This window comes from Mytilus galloprovincialis, chromosome 5 (assembly GCF_965363235.1).
Source record: "Mytilus galloprovincialis chromosome 5, xbMytGall1.hap1.1, whole genome shotgun sequence".
Taxonomy (NCBI): domain Eukaryota; kingdom Metazoa; phylum Mollusca; class Bivalvia; order Mytilida; family Mytilidae; genus Mytilus; species Mytilus galloprovincialis.
The window spans coordinates 30568792-30587935 of NC_134842.1; positions in this window are offsets into that span (position 1 = coordinate 30568792).

Below are 19144 nucleotides of genomic sequence, written 5' to 3' on the forward strand. Positions count from 1 at the left end.
TGTAAAGTGTAAGCAACTGTCAGAACAAAGACTAGGACAGAGTTGTTATAGTGAAGCTTATACTAATTGCCATTATTAAGTATTTCTCTATGTCATACAAATCCTCTCCGGTAGAATCGTGCTGAACATGCACGAACTATTTGCCACAGAACGTTAAGCAAACAGCAATCAAAATCTAGTAGAATATATCATATTATGAAATTTCTACATTTTCTTTAAAGTGTTAATGCAACGTCTTAATATTAACTTTCTGCTGGTCTGCTCCAGATCTGCATTTGTATATTTAAAGTTGATGTATGTCTTACTTGTCTTCTATTTAATAACGTATGATGACTATGACTTTTTTTGTCGCTATCCATGAATCTATGCTCGGAACACGTTTATTTTTTATTTCTTTGCATAGGACATGATTGCGCTACCTTTTCAAATGGTGTGTACACTAAGTTATAGTTATTGATCAAACGAATCGGTATGTCATTGAATCTGCAAGGCTCGAGTAACCGGCCATCCTTAACCGTGCAGACTAAATTGAATATACCGATTTGATTTGATAATTCTTTTAACACACGATGACATGAATGTTTTGGATATATGCAGACGATATTCAAACCACGGGAAAAAGGGAAAACACGACATTATAAAGTAAACAGCTGGTAACTGTACATGTTAAATTATGCATCGTTTTGTTTATATTCAGGCTTTCTTTCAAATTGCAACAATAAATTATTTGAAGAATTGCGTTTTCAATTGCAGATCTTTGATTGTGTCCATTAAATTTATTTCCAATTTTCCTATAAATTCATGACTATTAAAAACTTGTAGATACCTGACTATTGTTGAAAGCTATATGTTGTCCTCTAGATGCCCTTAGACCGCTTTGGCATATGATTTCTATCTTGTGGACGTATAAACTACATCTTTATGTTATACAGTTTAAGTTCCGTTTGATGTACTTTAGTTTTAAATTGGTTTAAACATGTTAAAGCAATACTGAAAGAGTTTTTTAATGTACATTACTTGCTTTTCTTACCATCAAGGCTGACTTTGTGTTTTTTCTTCATTATTTTTCTCAGATGTCTTCTCTGCTTAGTTACGATCTGATCAGTCAATCATTTTCCAACTTATTTTTATAGTTTGTATAGATAGTTTGTGCTTTAAGACCACAGATCCCTGTATGGGGAGAGTTGAGAGCTCTCATAAACAATTTTGACAACGCAACATTCTTTTAGTGCTTGTCCTACTTCAAAAGGCTGTAATTCAGTGGTTGTCGTTTGTTGCCGTCGGTAAGATTTGTTTTAAATCTAAATTTATTTTGCATAAATCAGGCTGTTGGTTGTCTCGTTTGAAATGTTGTATAATAAGCCATACCGTGGTCTTTTTAACTTACTATAATCTATGCATATATATAGCTAATTTTTTCCTCGTCCTTTTTGTCTCTAGTGAATACTTGTCACATTAAAAAAAGATGCAACGTGCCGTTATGGAAGCTGCAAAACTACAACCAATCCTTACTTAAGGTTTCTTTATTTGATACATCAATCGTGGGAGACGTCCTTACATTTGCAGCATTTAACTAGCACATGTCTTGTTATATGTTTCTAAATATACTTTCTTATAAGTATATCACAGACGACACAAATGTGAACTTCCAGATAAAATGTCTAAACAATTTAATGATACCTATCAATTAATAATATACATTTCATTAGGAACTATCGTTTGCTTTTTTCAGTTTTCTATTACGTGTAACTTTGTTATGTGTTTTTTTCTCTCTCTCTATATCAATACTTTTTTGTGAGACAGTCAACCATGGTTTCATATAATTACTCGCCAAAACGTAATACTAAAAATGAATTAAGGACTGAAAGTATATATACATAATATTTATGTATATATCAATTTAAGGCGCAATTGCTACGTAAGTAAACCGCCTACCAAAACCAATAACAAGTACAACATCATTAAAAATAGTACATTTTCTACTATTTGTATTCTGTTGTTGTCAATATCACCGTATCAATGTGAAAGAAGCTTTATTCATTTTCAAATACATGCCTTTCCGCCTACTCATTGAGACGTTATCTATATGCGAGTTGTTATCTAACAGGAAAGTCGTCTGCATCTGAATCATAACAGACTTGTCGGTTACCTTAACGCAAAATATAAACCAGACAGTTCAGATACATACAAATAAGCCAAACTTTGCCAATTAGTCTGTGTGATACATGTAGATGAAGCTCTTAGATAACACACAGAAAAGAGCAAATTCGAGCATATGTGAAGGAATCGATGATTTGGACAAACCAAAAAATAATTTTGAAAATTTAGGGAAACATGTGCAATCACATTGCGTTTCTTGATTTTTATATTTTCCATATACGAAACAAGGCTCCAGTAGGTATTATTCATAAAATTATTCATCTTAAACACATTACAAATTCCATGCATGAAAGATTTACGACTTGGTTTAGACAAGGAGTATTTATAAACGAAAAGAAAACCTTAACAAAATGTTTTTCAAATTACTTTTTCATATATGTCTTATGGAGCCTTTTCACATTATTATCAATAAAGCAAAATCAAAATAGGAAGATGGGGGGTAAGATTGCCAATTAGAAAACTTTCTACCCGAGAGATAATGATGTAAGGATAGTCAACTATGGGTCACTGTGCAGCTTTCAACAATGAACAAACTAATATCACATAGCAGGCTATAAAAGGCCCCGACATGACAAAAACAATTCAAACGGAAAAAAAAATAATAGACAGATTCACATACAAGACAATTAATAGAAACACAAAATTAATATGTACCGACATGAATTATCATTGATATGGTTAAATTTATAAACTAACTGTTTACAAAACTGTTTAACTTTTGAAATACTAAGGCTTTTTCTATCTCAGGAATATATTACCTCAGCTGTATTTGGCAAAACATTTAGAGATTTTGGTCCTCAATGCTTTTCAACTTCGTACTTTATTTGACCTTTTTAACGTTTTTGGATTCGAGTGTCACTGATGAATCTTTTGTAGACGAAATGCGCGTCTGTCGTATATATACAATTTTATCTTGGTATCTATGAAGAGTTTATGATATACGTGACAATCACTGACCTTATGGCTAAGGACATATGTATAGGGAATATTGTGAGGTTAAACATATTAAGGAGTGCTGAAACCTTCCTGAAGACGAAACAGTGCAAGTTAACTAAAGGATACAAATCTTTAAATAAAAACTTCAAAAATTTGTTAGAGAACGATCGAAGGTGTGATGACATGAGATGCTTCAAATTGAATTGGGTTATCGTAATACTGACTCAGCTTATTTTAAGTTTACTCGTGAACATCTAAATGTGCCATAACTCAGAATTATCCAAGGTTTCAATAGAAATAGATCAAAGGGATATTCAAATTCGTAACTAGTAGACTAACCGACAGTGTCATGGCATAAAACGAAAAACGACGAATAGATGAAAAAGACAAACAGTACATAAAGCACAGTATAGAAAACTTAAGACAGAGCAAGACTCCACCAAACTCCAGGGTGATCAAATGCGCTATGAAAGGATAAGAAGATACTGCTCTTGTTTATTTATACTAGCCTCTTGGTTCAATTTACATATGACGGACGATAGTTGCATTTTAGGGTGTGTACGACTGCATTAAGTGTTCATGCTAAGGTTTTTATTGATATTGTCAGTTTTTCAATGCTGGATGTAGGAAATCTATTTCTGACCTTCTCCATGTTTTTATTTTTTATAGTTTCCCTTTCTGTGACTAATGATAAAACATTGTGTATGCATATAGTCACAAACAACACATTTTCGATGTTAAACAATATTGTATACCATAACAGGATTTAAAAGAGAAAACAGTATGTATAACCCCTATTTAGACAGGGTTCAATGCTATCTTATCGTTAAATGTTACTTCAACATTTCGGTTTTAAACCTTTCTGCACACAGTAAACCTATTAATGATTTGTTTCTTGTCTTAGTTGAATAAGTCTGTCGTTTCACCCTCTTTAATAAATTCACAATTGAGCATCCCAATGCATCTTCCTGTTCCATAGTGTGAGTATTGCTCATTGTTTACGTTGCACAATCTGATAGATATTTGTTCCCCTATAAAGATATTGTAAACTCCAAACAAATAATGAATCTTAGACTTCTGTTTTGAAAACATCATCTTATCCAAATGAAAATATAATTTTAAAACCTATGATAATGTTAAGATCCATGTCAAATGTTTCAATCAATTTGGTCTATTTCACACAGAAAGATAAATGAGATCGAAAAACTTAAGAAAACATTGCATTACATGTTATTACATTTGCAATTTTTATTAAATAAATATTTTTACTCTTAACAGACGTATAACCAACCCGATTAACAGACCAATCGCTCATATAGTCACATACTCAAAATAGATTAACCGACCAATCTCTCGGTTAGCCGAGTGTCGGCCGTGATATATACACAAATTAATAATCGAAACTGTTAACGTTTTACAGTAAGTTATTGCAATATTTATTTTTTTTAATCATCCCTACCATCATCCTAATCAACATACAAGTAATTATTTTTATAAAACATATTAATCAATACCGACATTTTATCTAAAATATGTATTTGAAATGATATTTATCTGAAAAAAAACTTGTAATTAGGAACAACTTTCATCACGAAACATTTGAACATATGGTTTCACGTGGCACAGTTTTAAGAAAATCGAATATTTGGTTGAACAAGAAATTGGTGAGTTTATGGTTTTATCTTAAGAAAAAATATTGTTAATTGACAAAGCCACGACTAAAAAATTAAAAGATAAACAGTCAAACAATTGTAAACAAAACACAACAAAGACAACTAAATCCTGAGCAACACAAAGCCCGCAAAATCTGGGGGTGAACTCAGGGGTTCCAGAAGGGTAAGCATTTCCATCTCAACATGAGGCACCCTTTCGTTCTTGGGTATTGTTTTATATTGAAATAAAATAACTGGAGATATCCAATTATCATTCGTTATGAAAATGCAATTAATAAACTACCAACGTAACCAAACAAAATGCTTAAAGTCATAAGAAACGAGTGACCGGTGAAAAATAATGTTCTTCAAATTCTTGAACCAATGCATACAAACATCATAAACTTAGTTTTCTGTGCACGAATTTATCATTTTTTTCGTGTAAATTTCGTATAATCGTCATTTTTTTTTTCAATCGGTCAGTGTTGTTGTTTGAAAATGTGGCAGGTAATTAAAGTTCGTGTTTTGAAGCCGATGTTTAACGATTGTCACCTGTTTGTCAACAATCGACAAAAAATTAAAAAAAAAGCACGGAAATTGAGCACGTGTTTAACATGTAAATTCAGATAATAGTTTATTTTTAGGACATCCATGCGTATTGTATGTGATCAACGGATTTTTACGAGATGGGTCACACTGAGGTCACTTTGCATACGGAAAATATATCGGGGAAATTGCTTCCTGGAAGGAAGCAATTAAAATAAAGTAAACTTCTTCTAAATATGAATAAATTAAACAATCTTCTTCAGAAAAAGGTATATGTTCATAAGTTTTATAATATAAAAACTATCCATTGAGTTATAAAAAAACATATGCATCATTTTTTTTTGATTTGAGGTTTCTTATTACTTTAAAAAGAAAAGTGACAAGTACATATGACTAGTATATTGGGTATGTGTCAGTTTATTTTGCGCTTTTGTTACTTTAGTGAAATCTTTACAATCGTATGATATTTTAGTCGCATTCTAACTGAGATCAACTCCAGCTTTTGATGGGGTTTGTGTTGCTTAGTTTACAGTTTTCCTTGTTTGGTTTTAACTTTTATTTGTCTGTTTGTCTTTTCATTTTTAGCCTTATAGTTGTCAGTTTATTTTTGATCTATGAGTTTGAATGATCCTATTGTATCTTTCGCCCCCCTCTTCTAAGAAAGTTACATATATTTTTTGTACCTTAGTCGAACCTTTTCCTGGTACTTATATTATTCATCCAAATTCTAAATCAAAAACTGTTTATTGAATAAAATCTAACCGTTTGTTGATTTATGTCTTTTTTGTTTTTCCTTTTCTGCTTTTTTAAAACATAAATCAGGTCGTCATATTAGTGTTCTCATTGGAATAGTTTAACATTAGTCATGTCAGGCCTTTTTAAAGCTTTCTATGAAAAAAAGGTGTTTTTCATTGTTAAAGAACATTCAGATAACATTGCTTTAAAAGCGGGATGTTTGACTAGCCACAAAACCAGGACCATCCCAACACATTTTTCTTAAAAATGTCCTGTACCAAGTCAAGAAAATGGCCATTGTTATATTATAGTTCGTTTCTGTGTGTGTTACATTTAAGTGTTGCGTTTCTGTTGTGTCGTACATGTAGTTCTCCTCTTATATTTGATGTGTTTCCCTAAGTTTTGATTTGTAACCCGGATTTGTTTTTTTTCTCAATCGATTTATGAATTTTGAACCGCTGTATACTACTGTTGCTTTTATTTATCAATGTTCGATAAATCCTGCTTCATTTAGTTTGAGATGGAGGATAAATATTATTTACAATCGTATCATAATCATACTCATATTTTAATAAGCAATTGACCAGTGTTTGGTTAATTCATTTATGTCTAAATATAAAACAAATTCCTAATTTAAATTGATAAACCTTTTTTTTTTAACTGATAACTGGAAATTAATACTCTATTATTTAAAGTAACTTTCTGCCATTCATGTAAAAATACTTGACTACCCGATAATATTTTCTTGTACGTAAATTGTAGTTCCCCAAAAAGCATGCAATATTCATTTCTTTGGTGCTATTTATATCCACTATTATTTGCTTTGTTTGTCTGTATGTATCTATGATAATTTTTCGTTATATATTGACCATTGTGACTAACTTTTATTGCTGTTTGATGTTCTTCCACTACCACAACTTCATACCATCTCTTTCCAATAAGCATAATTAGATTAAAAAGAATACATAAAATTTCAGCAAAATGCAACTTTTTGTTGTCATTTGTTACCTGTTGGTCCTACTTGATGACTGTATATATGGTGACCAGAATGCTCTGAGGGAGAAATGGAAAACTGGAATTAAAGAAGGACTGGTGAATGGGAAACATATTGTTGACTTATTTAGCACCTTACCAATGTCAAAGATTTTTCATAGAATTCACTTGCTAACAAATGTTAATGAAACCGTTGATAGTCTTGCTTCTTTCATTCAGGAATACAACCCAAAAGCAGAGTTAGAAATGTTTAAAGAATTTAAACAGCTTTTTCACAAATATAAACAAAAAACTTGAACAAGCAAGTGACAGAATTTTTGGAAGAGATTTTCGAGACATTTTCTTTGAGCTGAGAAATATTGATTTTAGTTTCGTAATCCTTACCCGTTTTTTGGAAAAATTAGAGGAGTTCGAATGTTCAAACAAGGCCGAGTGTGAAGTAGGACTACCATTGATAATTAAGCTCTTTAAAAACGACTTTTACATTGAAGAATACTATTCACATATCCCAAAAACAACTTTAAATGGTACACGTTTTTCGAAGGATTCATTAATTCAGCAAGTGAAGAAAACATCTGGCTGTGATGAGAAAACCATTTTAAACTTTGGAAAACACATGCTTTTGAAACTTTTCAAAGCGGAACAAATTAGGATCGTGTATTAATAAGGGCCTTATTTAGAGTTGTAGAAGAATGTTCGTCACGTGATGTTTGTAAATCTGTGTCAAAAAGGTAAATGTATCCGCCTGTTAGAGGGAAAACGTGACATGTGCATGTGTCCTACATATAATGATGGTTATAACTGTCAAATACGTAATCAAATCGTTTTGGTGAAAGATTTAGTATCAGTGATGTCAATACTGAATAAAGTGCCTAAAATTGGCAACATCCTCGATTAAGATCAATGAAGTGCTTAAGTTTAGCGTATACAACTGTTCAGAATATTAACACCGAAGCTATTGGTACACATTTGTTAAAGGCTACTGATTTGGGTTCCTTTAATGATACTTACTTAAGCAAGAATTGTTTGATTCTGCAAGCAAGTAATCTAGTACAGTGTGATACATCCAAAATAAATGAAAATGATAAGCAGAAATTATTGCAAATTGCATACCGTTGGCACATAGTACTCTTTAGAATGAACTCGTTCTTCAACTATCACCGGGAAAACAACATCTTTCAACCAAAATCATTACTTGTTACAGTTATCGATCGATATAAGGACGATGCTTGTTCAGCAGATTACAAATTTAAACTAAAATAGACAGTCTATGGAGGCAATTTCATCTTGCACAGTCGAATGGATTTTTTGTCTTATTGCAAGTTCGCGATGTTTTATATAAACATTCTTCCCCTCTTGTACGGCTTTTCAAACAAAGAGTAAAACAGCAGATAAAATATGCAATGAAATCAACCTGCAGTGCGTCAATAACCAATTCAGCTAATGTTCATTGTGATTAGTGACACTTAGTTATGAAGTTGGAAAATAAATGCATAGAGGGATATGCCCGTGCTGGCACCCAATATTTTACTTGCCAAAGTATTACATCTGTTTGCAAACCTTGCAACTGTAACGTTATAGGTTCACTATCACCAATATGCAATTCAAAAACTAGACAGTGTCGGAGTAAAAAACATTTTCTAGGACATACATGTGAAAAGGAGGAACGACAAGACTGTAAATGGAGTGATTGGACATATTGGTCTCTTTGTAGCAAAGCATGTGGTATTGACGGGAAACAGGAATGATCCAGATATATAGTACAGCCACAAAAGGGACAAGGAAATCAATGCCAAGGAGATAAGGTGGGGGATAGAACATGTTTTAAACGATGCTGCAATGGTACATTTGATTGTAAAGACAGTTCAATATGTTCGATGGGTATTAAATGCCAGCCTTGTAACTGTGATCAAAAGGAATTGACCAAAGACATTTGTCAGTCTATAAAATGGTGCCTGTTCTTGTAAAGACAATTTTCACGGAAGGCGTTGCCAAGGTAATTTTTCATATCTTGTACCTGTTACTATGCATTTTAATATCTATGGTAAAAAAATGAAAAATTGAGACTTAAACAAGTTAACATGGAAATTGTACATGTGTAAAACAGTGTATATGTAGCCAATATTTTTTACATATATTTACAAAAGTATAGATATTAAAATTCCGCAAAGTTTTAAATTAACTTTTTCAGAAAAAGTCCGGGAAAACAAAACAAGTTTTCTATTTCTATGTTTTAAAAAAACCCAGATCAAAATGAAAATTAAGAATAACGAATTTTCAAATATTGTTTTTTTTTCAATCTTTCAGGAATATGAAAAATAAGAATTTTATTTATTCCGATAACTCTTCCATATTGCATCACTTCATCAAAAAAGCTTTTAGAATATATTTCAATCACTATATTTGAGCTTTTGAGTTGTCATGCCAGTAAGTGCTAGTACTCCTTTGTTAAAGTATGTATCATTGCCATTTTGCTTTGTTTCTTTTGTTACCTGTTATGACATGGCACTCTTTTTTTAAACTGAGTTTTACTGTGCATTTGTTTCCTACAATGGTAACAGGTATAGGTAATGGGTTGATATCTCACCAGACAAGTTTAACCTAATTGATAGCCTTGAACTATGCCCGACGCGCTACACTTCTCGGACACCTAGCTCCACATATATATGTACGTTATACATGAATCAATATGACTAAAGCATTGCATTGATTTTTCATGAATGATCTCTGTTGTATTTATAAAAAGTAAAATAATTAAAAAAATCTTTAATAACTTTTTTTATTTTAAAGGTTTGATCTATTATATCTTGATAACAACATAATATATATAATCATTCTCAAATATGACCCAAAGTACTTGAGCAAATTATTTTTCGTCCCTCAGCAGAAATGATATATATTAATAGATTTATGAAAGTTCCTAATTTAAATAAATATTTGTTATAGCAAATATTACCTTAATTATATAGTTGTATCTCATTATATCTTGGTTTGTTTTGTCTTATAGAAGAATTGAGACCAAAAGATTGTTCCGGATTAGATAAAAAGATTCACAAGAGTGGTGTATATAAGATCTTTCCGGATAGTGGTTCTGGCTTTAAAGTGTATTGTGACATGGACACTGATGGTGGGCACTGGACGGTAAATAGTTAGAAAGGCCTGATCAAGTGATTAAACATAATATTAATAGTGTGTAACATAAAAAGTTTTCAGAAATGCATATAGTCTTAAACAAATATCATCATTCAAAGTTTGAAGAGCTCATAAATCAGAGATGACTTAAAGTAAAAACAAACACGGTAAGGGAAATATGGCTTGACGAAGGTGCATTTCTTTTTGCTATACATTTTATAGAAGTGATGCATTGTGTGCGACATATCTTCTGAAGCTGCCTTTTTTATTTTGAGATATAGAAGTTCACACCGACTGATATACATTATTCAATATTAATATAATCTATTTTCAGGTTTTTCAACATAGGACAATTAGCACAACAAATTTCAATCATGGTTGAACGGGGTATAAAAATGGCTTTGGTGATATAAATGCGGAATTTCGGCTAGGTATAACTGATCGATATATCTATATGTTGCTTTTTTCATTTATTTTCTCTTGGGAAACTGTTCTCAACTTTCTTATCTAAAAACTTTCCGAAACAATTCGGCATATACATATACGATACTTGAACAATAAGAACAATTTAACATTTTAAAAATATGAACAAGAGAAAACAGTATTTGTTAGAAAATCCTATCCCTTGAAGCATACATAAAACACCAGAATCTTTAAACCTAATTATGTCAACCCTGTTTCGTGGTAGAAACATCGATATTAGGGCTGGAAATAGTTACGAAGAACATGTAATTTCTGAAGTTTTTTTAGTTTAGTTTAAACATATTTATCAGGAATACGTCTTAGATTCTAAGTGCTGTAGACATTGTCTATTGTTTTCACTACCATACCATCGAATATTGTCGTTATCTTTCTGAACATCACATTGAGATACAACAAATTTGTGTTTTGCAGTTACATCTTATATGATCTAACTATTGTATTATTAAGGGTTGTGTGAGCTTTAAGAATGAAGGGCTTGAATAGGATGATGCATAAACAATATTGTTTGAAAAATATTCGTATCTTTATAATCAGGAAATGACCATATACATCGTCTGACATCAGAAGGCAAATCATCCTGCGTATTTATTTATGATACCTCAATGAACGCATTGGATATGCTTATTACAAGCACTTTTCAATTGATGACTCATCAAGTGAATACAAATTGACAGTCAGCGGTTATAGTGGAAACGCAGGTATTTTAAAAAATGTAAAATAATAAAAATACCGAACTCCGAGGAAACTTACAATTTTGTACTCATCATTTACCATCTCGTATCAATGATTAATACAATTTCGTACCTCATAGACTATATTCATGTTTACATTTTTTTTTACCTTATGTTCATATGTCGTAAATGGGCCTCGGTGGCCAAATGGTTTAAGTAGTTCTTCAACTATAATCACTAGCCAGTCAACACTGAGGTTGTGAGTTCGGACCCCGGTTATGCGGATGCATTAGACTCTAATCTTAATTGAATAGGATTGGCAGTTTTCCTACCGAAGCTCTGTTGTTTTCTGTGGGCTACCTTCACCATTAAAAATGGCTGCCACGACAAAGCCCAAAAGTGGCACTAACAAATGGCGTTAAAACACTATAAATCAAGTCATATATCGTACAAATGTTTGTTCAAAAATCGGTATTGCTTATTTTGTATTTCACACATTTATGATTAAAAGAATAAAGATTTTTACAATTCCTCATTTCAAATTTTTGATTGTTTTATTTTAATTGCAAAATTGTCCATTTAAAGAATGAAAACAACACGTTGTAAGTTAACGCGTCTGAAGCACTTTTCTTGTAATATCTTTATCAGTAACGCGCCTTCCGAATGTTTTAAAACCAATGGTGTATATAATCGAAACAGTTGATCTAAAATTACCTAAAATTATAGCCAAATCCTTTTAAGACCAACTTTGCAAGAGAGAGTAAAAACCTTAGTTTCTTTAGAATTTTAAAATTTAACAAGATATATAATTTTAAAACTTTTTAATCTATAAATAGGTAAAGTATGTTCTTTTCTAATCAGTATAACTATCGGGTACAAAGTATTTTATAAAAAGGAGGTTCTGTCTTGACAGCAAAGTATTGTGTAGAAATATATGTTCGTGTCAAAGGGCTTAAATCAGTTATGAACCATCTTTTTGTGATTCTAATTAGTTATCAAAGGTACCAGGATTCTAATTTTGTAAGCCAGACGCGCGTTTCGTCTACATAAGACTCATCAGTGACGCTCATATCAAAATATTTATAAAGCCAAACAAGTACCAAGTTGAAGTGCATTGACGATCCAAAATTCCAAAAAGTTGTGCCAAATACGGCTAAGGTAATCTATGCCTGGTATAAGAAAATTCTTAGTTTTTCGAAAAATTTAAAGTTTAGTAAACAGGAAATTTATAAAAAAAAACAAATGACCACATTATTGATATTCATGTCAACACCGAAATGTTGAGTACTGGGCTGGTGATACCCTCGGGGACATCCATGAAATAAATGATTTATCTGTTAAATATTTGACCAATTATTTCCTTGAAGTTCTTTTACCTAATAAAGGTAGTCTGAAGTTTGTGAGGAAAATTGTTTTATTCAATATACTAGGGTTATAACATCTTGAATCGTAATCATTCTACATGTTTAAGAAAATATAATGGATACACAAATGCAATTCGTTTGTAAAATTATTGCTACAGTAGTTTTGCCATTTATAAATCTTCTAAATCAACCAAGAAGTAACATACATAGATTACAAACAAAAACAGGGTATAAATGTCCAGAAGAGGCTAGATCGGTGAGTCGACAGGATAGAAATGTTTTGCAATGCATGCATCCCCCACCATTACATTTTTGTTTGTCACTTTAAATGTTACAAGAAAGTAATTTTTCACATAATATCTAGCTTCACATTTTCATATAGCATCAAGTTCTAAACATGTTCACGTAGTATTAAATGTTTACATTGGTGTTTAACTCCACTTTCAGCAATATGGTACTATATCGTGGTAGAAATGTTTCAGGGGTAAGCTGGATAGAACCATTAACATTAAGTTGGAAATCTGACGATCCTAGTTAATTGATATCGGAGAAAAACGCACCTGGCACGAACTAGATTTAAACTCAGAACCTTAGTGTTACAGAGTTACAGTAGATCGACTACTTGGATCACTCAGGCAACAGGCCCCTAGAAAATAAGAGAAAATATAAAACATCCTAATTACAAAAATGAATGAAGCCTGGACCTCAAATTCATCAGTAGGCTCTTTTTGAATTCATTCATATTATATCTCAACTGGACGGGTCTTGTACTTGTAATTTATTTGAATTCACTCGACACAATTTAGGGACATTTTTATGGATTACCAAAACTATGTTCTTTTTACTATTTTCATGGAGTTCTTTATTAAGAAGTTTGCTGTGAGTATTTTATGTTTATTAATTAAGATAAAGGGAAACCCAACGTCCACGGCTTCCCTCTTCATCTTCACACAATTACTATCATTGTTTTCATAGAACATTGCAAAGTTCATGTTTGGAACCATATCGAAATATATTGTTTTTACTAATGTACTGCAATAATTATATCACATAATCTATAATTATGTTTATAAAGAGATAGATTCCTTTTGATAAGAAATTATCAAGTTTGTATTACATATGCTATTTATAAATTTTATATGTTTGCAATCAATCCTACACTAATATAGCGTTTCGGCGGTATTTTTGATGATAAATAAAATATTGTTATATAGGTCCGCCATCATCAGGGATTGTCCTATATATTTCAAAAATTATGGTTTCTTTACCTTGGTCGATGTCAGAATATCTGATAAATGTCTGTGCCTTAATTAAGATAAAGCGAAACCCAATGTCCACGGCTTCCCTATTCATCTTCACACAATTACTATCATTGTTTTCATAGAAGATTGCAAGGTTTATGTTCGGAACCATATCGAAATATATTGGTTTTACTAATGTCCTGCAATAATTATATCACATAATCTATAATTATGTTTATAAAGAGATATATTCCTTCTGATAAGAAATTATCAAGTTTGTATTATATATGCTATTTATAAATTTTATATGTTTGCAATCAATCCTACACTAATATAGCGTTTCAGTGGAATTTTTTTATGATAAATAAAATATTGTTATATAGGTCCGCCATCATCAAGGATTGTCCTATATATTTCAAAAATTATGGTTTCTTTACCTTGGTCGATGTCAGAATATCTGATAAATTTCTGTGCCTTTTATAAGCAATTATCGGTGTTTTTGTGAATACTTCATTGCAAACCACATTATCTCTTATGAGATGCCAATGTTTTAAAAGGTGTTTTCGTAATTTGCTTATGCAAGGATTATATTTAGTAGCCATTACAAGAGGAATTTCCTCTTTACGTTTCCCTTCCTTAGTTGAAAACAAATGTTTTCTCTCTTTGGTTAAGGCATCATTGAAGCTAGACATGATTTCAGTGTCAGTGTAACCCCTATTTATCAAATTCTGTTTGAACTTTAAGAGAATTTCTTTAAGGTCATTATCATTGTTTGTTGATCTTCTGTAACGAATTACTTCTCCCCGGATAAATGCTTTAAACACGTGCTCCTTATGAGAGCTATTTCTGTGCAAATATAGAAAAGAATTCGTAGGTTTGAAATGGGTTTTCATGTCTAATATATTATCTGCTATAAATTTTCTGCCCTTGAATAAATGAACGTCTAGAAATGTTGTGTCAGATTCTGAAATTTCATATGTGAATTTGAGAAATTTGTGATGGCTATTAGCCAATTTAAAAAATTCTTCAAGTTCATGTCTTTTACCGTGGTGTATTATTATTCCATCATCCATGTATCTGGCATAATAAAATATGTTTGTCTTGTAAGGAAATGACGAAATAATTTCTTTCATTATTTGATATAATAAAATATTACAACACTCTGATGCACAGCAAGCCCCAATTGCAGAACCTAGACATTGTTGATATAATTGATCATTAAATTTAAAGATATTATATTGCACAAACATATCCCAGGAGGGAAACTAAATCATCTGCAGAGGGATATTTTATAGTGTAATGCGATTTATCAAATGCATCATATGCTGCTCTTACTGCTAAAAGAATTTCTTCAATTGGACAGTTGGTAAACATCTGACTTATGTCAAAACTACATAATAGGCAATTGTCTAATGGTTTGATTGTTTCTATTTCTTGTATAAAATCAGATGAATCTCTGATGAAAGTATGGTGTTTCTTAACTATTGGCACAAGAAAATAATCAACATAACGACCTATGTATTCAATTATCTGATTGATGTGTTAAACTTCCAATGTTTTCGTTACTTCCTGTCAATCAGTAAATTTATATCAATGACCAATCAGATAATATCTATGCTATCCAGCCACACCCCATTGAGTTTCCCAGTCTGCATTGACACACAAGACAATTTCATCTCTGCGATATTGCGGCAGTCATGGCTAGACGCTTTAATGTCCATATGAAAAAAAAGTATGGCAAGCGCCAAAGAAACAAAGTTGCAATGCAACAATCAAACAATCAAAAATAAAATTCCAAATAAAACAGGCTAAACAATCAACAAATACAGCATGTGGTTAATCTGTCAATGAAAACTTAAACTGAATGAATATTTGCTGCTTTCAAAAGGGTTGAAATTCATACCTGCTCCCGCATTGAAAGGGGCAAAAAATGATTTAATGAGAGACTTTAATGAATTTGCTAGAAAATTAAGATGTAAATTTCTATTTTATTCAAAGAATGAAAATATACACCCATTCAGGGAGAATAGCAAATATGAACTTCACTACAGCTGTGATGCACTTGAAAATTATATTTTCCAAACAAAACATGAGTTGTCGTCAATGCAGCCTTGGAGATTTAGAGACAATCTGAAACCTGGTGAGAGGTCAAGCATATCTTCACTTTTACGAGAGAAATCAATTCTTATTAAGAAAGCTGATAAAAGCAACAATGTTGTTGATCTTGATAAGTGTATTTACTTATCCGAAGCTTATCGGCAATTACAATCGCATCACTACACAAGTCTTGACGGTTTTGACTTCAAGGTTCTCAGAAATAATATCAATGATTATGTCACTAGAATGCACATTCATAATTAAATTGACGAAATTTCATTCAAATACATGATAAATGGCAATCAGAAAAATTACGGACCGGGACAAATGCATATATTACCGAAAATACATAAAATAAATTTTGTAGATTATGACAATGTCATGAGAATAGGATTTAATATTGATTTAATAGTTCCTCCAGGGAGACCTATCATTTCCCAGATTGGTACGATCACTGAATACATAGGTCGTTATGTTGATTATTTTCTTGTGCCAATAGTTAAGAAACACCATACTTTCATCAGAGATTCATCTGATTTTATACAAAAAATAGAAACAATCAAACCATTAGACAATTGCCTATTATGTAGTTTTGACATAAGTCAGATGTTTACCAACTGTCCAATTAAAGAAATTCTTTTAGCAGTAAGAGCAGCATATGATGCATTTGATAAATCGCATTACACTATAAAATATCCCTCTACAGATGATTTAGTTTCCCTCTTGGGATATGTTCTGCAACATAATATCTTTGAATTTAATGATCAATTATATCAACAATGTCTAGGTTCTGCAATTGGGGCCTGCTGTGCACCGGAATGTTGTAATATTTTATTATATCAAATCATGAAAGAAATTATTTCGTCATTTCCTTACAAGACAAACATATTTTATTATGCCAGATACATGGATGATGGAATAATAATACACCACGGTAAAAGACATGAACTTGAAGATTTTTTTAAATTGGCTAATAGCCATCACAAATTTCTCAAATTCACATATGAAATTTCAGAATCTGACACAACATTTCTAGACGTTCATTTATTCAAGGGCAGAAGATTTATAGCAGATAATATATATTAGACATGAAAACCCATTTCAAACCTACGAATTCTTTTCTGTATTTGCACAGAAATAGCTCTCATACGGAGCACGTGTTTAAAGCATTTATCCGGGGAGAAGTAATTCGTTACAGAAGATCAACAAACAATGATAATGACCTTAGAGAAATTCTCTTAAAGTTCAAACAGAATTTGATAAATAGGGGTTACACTGACACTGAAATCATGTCTATCTTCAATGAAGCCTTAACCAAAGAGAGAAAACATTTGTTTTCAACTAAGGAAGGGAAACGTAAAGAGGAAATTCCTCTTGTAATGGCTACTAAATATAATCCTTGCATAAGCAAATTACGAAAACGCCTTTTAAAACATTGGCATCTCATAAGAGATAATGTGGTTTGCAATGAAGTATTCACAAAAACACCGATAATTGCTTATAAAAGGCACAGAAATTTATCAGATATTCTGACATCGACCAAGGTAAAGAAACCATAATTTTTTAAACATATAGGACAATCCCTGATGATGTCGGACCTATATAACAATATTTTATTGATCATACAAAAAATACCGCCGAAACGCTATATTAGTGTAGGATTGATTGCAAACATATAAAATTTATAAATAGCATATATAATACAAACTTGATAATTTCTTATCAGAAGGAATCTATCTCTTTATAAACATAATTATAGATTATGTGATAAAATTATTGCAGAACATTAGTGAAACCAATATATTTCGATTTGATTCCGAACATGAACCTTGCAATGTTCTATGAAAACAATGATATTAATTGTGTGAAGATGAAGAGGGAAGCCGTGGACGTTGGGTTTCGCTTTATCTTAATTATTTATTTTCATTACTAGAAATATTTCTTTAGATGTAACAAATTTAATGTCATTTACTGGTATGAGGTTTGCTCGATATTTAATCTATTTTTAGGTGACAGCTTGGCATATCATAACAACGTAAGGTTCAGTACAAAGGATAATGTCAATGAAGTCAAAACTGTGCATCTGTATATACAGGAGGTTGGTGGTTGGGTTCCTGTATTATTTCTCACCTCAATGGTCTGTTCAAAGGAAAGGGGGCACAAGGGATATCTTGGTACCGCTGGAGGAATTCACATGATACTATTCAGACTTCAACAATGATGATACGAAATCGAAAGTTGCAGTATTACATTATAATAAACATGATAAATGACTTTTTATTCGTTTTACATTTCTTTCATTTTTATGTTTCCCTTTCTCAGATTGCATTATTCGGATTTGGCGTTTTTATCAACTCCTTCAACGTTTGTTTAATGTTTTTGACTTATTATTTTAATGTAATTATTTGAGAAAACATTTATTCAAAAGACAAATCACAAAAATACTGAACTCCGAGGAAAACCCAAATTACAGTTTACAAATGTGAAAGATTCAAATATTTTAATGCAAAAATTATAAACGATTAAGATTTAGATATAAAACTACTTCTTATAATCATTTCAAATTGTTTATACATATCCCGGCACATTGATTCAGCATACACAGAAAAATGTGTAGTTTATGTAACTAGTATTTCAATAACAATATTAACCTTTTTAAGCGTCTTATAGATATAGCACTTATTAGCAATAGGTTTGGCGATCAGATTTTTGTCTATTGAAACACATCAAAAGTGCAACATTAGGATATCTTATCATCTTTGAGAGAAAATCCTTTGTAGTTTTATAAAATAATCGTCTTAACTTCCCCTTTCTATAGTGCATTATTAGCATTTGGAAAATTTTACTTTAAGTTCATAAAGTTGTACCATCAACTATAATGTCATCGACACTCATTGATATTCACTTGATATAAATAGAAACAAATGTACTGATGTAATGTAATAGATGTTAATTCGACGTTCAATGTTTAAGATACATACTCCTTATTCTGAATTCCAATTATTAAATTCATGAAGTTCAAATTTTAATAAAACAACAATGGAGTATGCATATGAGGCCTTTTTCATACACATATCTTATAGACTAACTTAATCTAAAAACAATTCCGTATTCCATGAACTTACAACAAAATT